The sequence below is a fragment of the Pygoscelis adeliae genome, unplaced genomic scaffold (assembly GCF_000699105.1).
Source record: "Pygoscelis adeliae isolate BGI_AS28 unplaced genomic scaffold, ASM69910v1 Scaffold286, whole genome shotgun sequence".
Classification (NCBI taxonomy): domain Eukaryota; kingdom Metazoa; phylum Chordata; class Aves; order Sphenisciformes; family Spheniscidae; genus Pygoscelis; species Pygoscelis adeliae.
In genome coordinates this window covers 4933458-4936380 of record NW_008825076.1, presented here as the reverse complement: position 1 = coordinate 4936380, position 2923 = coordinate 4933458, and positions in this window count along the sequence as shown.

Below are 2923 nucleotides of genomic sequence, written 5' to 3'. Positions count from 1 at the left end.
GGAACAGAAGGGGATGAAGGGGGTGGACAGAGAGCCTCCTGAGCTCATGTCCTGGCCACCAGCGGTCTGGAAAGTGGGAGAGAGCCTCTTTTGCACACCCTTGGAGACAGTGCTTAACTCTCATCTGGGAGAGAGCCTAAAACATCGTTGAATTTGCATCTGGACCTTGTCCTACGCTTAGGTGGGCTCTGTTGGTGTCAGGGTGCAAGAAGGCTCAGCGCTCCGCCAACGTTTAGAGACTGAGGAATGCATACCCTTTGGGAGGCACTGCTATGGTGGCAAAACAGCTAGAGTGAACGTGGCTATTCTGAGAAAAAAGCGTGTTTGGCAGGTTTTTCCCAGGCTTGTGCCCTCTGCTGCACCAGCAGAAGGGTGTGGGTTGGGCATTTCTGCCAGCCCTCCTCCCCCCTCACTGCAGAGGCTCCTGACACATTGTTTTAGTTCTGGGAAAAAAAAAAAAATCTGCATGGATTGATTGGGAAAGGATAATAATGAGAGTCGTGGGCAAAACCTACACTCTAAACCAGTGCTTCTGCTCCAGTTCCCTTACTGCAACTCTGGAAGCACCTGATGGAGATAATCTTTGGGAGCTATGTAAGACTACTGCAATACAAGAAAGATTTCTGCTGGCTTTTAGCCTCCTTTTATTTCAACTGCCAAAATGTGCCCCACTGGCTATAATGAAAATGGAACCAGCAGTTAATTCAGAGATGGGGCTGCATGTGTTACAGGGCGTCCTTTTGCACAGAAATCACTCCCTTTTTTAGGGACACTGATGTGCTAGGATTTCCAAGATCTTCCAGCAACCATCTGAACATGATCTGAATGAGAAAGACTATTTGAAGTAAGAATTAAATGTCTGTGAAAGATAAGATCTCAATCCAAAGCTCACTGAAGCTAGTTAAAGTCTAACTCCAATGGGCCTTGAATCACCCACCTCCTTGTGAAAAGAGCTCTGAAGCCAGGGATCCCATGAAAATACCAAATCCAACAGCAGGAGAAGGGGGATTTCAGAAGCAGTTGGCTTCCTTGAGACATTTCTCCATTTTCCCCAGTGGCCTAATTAAAAAAGACGTTAAGAACAGTGCAGTATCATGGCAAGTGAAAGACAGGCTTAATTTCACACACCAGTGAAGGGGTTGAGAGCAACATGAGAGAAAAGTTGGCTGGAGCAGGGAGCCCAAGCAGGCTGACATGTCAGAAAGGCAGAACTTGAAGCCAAATTTAACTTAAAATTGTTCCCTCTCCTGCTTGCTTTCACGCTCTTTGTTTCCTGCTTAACCCTGACTGCAGAGAGCAATTGGGAGCAGAATTTCGCTTTCCCTAGATTTCACCCAGAGGACTTAGGAAAGGTAGATGCCAGTCCTGGATGTCTATGCTACAACTAGGGGCAGTGAACATTGTCCACAACGATGTGGTGTTTCTTGTGAACAAAACGCTAAGACACATTTCCTTTTCTTTTGCAACATAAGACCGCTTCAAATGCTGCTTAGACTCTAGAGTCTTCATAACCCAAGTCAACTGGTCTTTTCTTTCTTTTCTTTAAGAAAGAAGTGATAATTATGACAATATGCAGTATTGTGTCTCTGTGACTTTCATATCCAACTTCAGTGTTTCTAATGTAGCTTTGGATTCATTTTTTACCCCCACCCACCCAAGAAGCAAAGGCAAAGATAATTTAGAAATCTTTAGGACTGTTTACATTTGGAATGTTCATGGGAAAACAGCTTTGAAATGAAAATACATTTTAACAAGAATGTTATTGTTTGGTTCTGTTCTGCTAAACATGACTTAAATACACTCAGAGTTTGTGTCTTTATTTATGGATTTGATTGGCAATTTAGGAAACCGCCATTGGTTATTTGAAGAGGGTGTTTATTTAGTGTTACAGTTTTGGGTCAGTTCCCCTCAAAGGAAACTTCAAACATATAGAATGGCAAACCTGACAAATCATGTCAACACTTGGAATTGGACACTGCTTTCCATTAACTCTTAGGTAAACTAAATATATCTGCCAGGGACGTTTTTGTTAAGTGGTTATCAATATTTGTGCTCTACCAAGTAGTTTTGATTGCCATCCTTTCTGTCATTTTTGGTTTTTAAAAAAACGTAAAATTAAGTTAGAAAAAAGATGGAAGAAATACACTAATTCAGAGGGCAGAAGATGCAAGGTCAGGTTTGAAAAGGTATTTCCACATGTAAATCCAAGGCAGTGAGAGCAAGGAGGGTAACTATCTCCTGAATTTGAGTTCAGAGGGATTAAAGGACAGTTTCACCTGGTTTGTTGTAATCAGCCAGAATCTGGCATACACACCACTTACATACTTCTGCAAAATCTACTGGCTGACTCGATTTAGCTTTCAAAATCTGTCCTCAACCTATCTGCCTGGCCTCACCCTGCTGTTGCATCACTACTGACTCCTCTGCTTGTGCTGCAAAAGAAAATGATGGCTGTGTTTTGTAGTCAGAGTGTATTTTGTGCTCTGAGAATGCTCCCAAACGCCTCTCTGGGAACAGAGGGAGGAAAACACTTAATTTCTGAATCCTGAATGTGGGTTTCACACCTGTGGTGTGAAAAAGATGCTGAGCTGCTGAGCGCTGCAACATTTTGCACGCACCCTGGCAGGATACCCAAGACACCTGGGCAACCCAGAGTAAAGCAAGACTACTGAGGACTCTAGGTGCTTTCAGGACTAAGCAGTAGCTGAAATGGAAGTATAATTTTGGTTATATACATACATATACACACTCCTATACAGTCAATGAAGTCTAGCAAGTCATTCAGCTGACCAAGTGCAAATGTTTGTCTTAGGCAAGCTGAATAGCTCCCTACGTTGCACTGAGAACATCTCTGGTGATTGTAGTAGAGCTTCAAGCCCGTCTGCAGGTACCAACACCAAATGCGTTTTCCAGATTTGGTTCC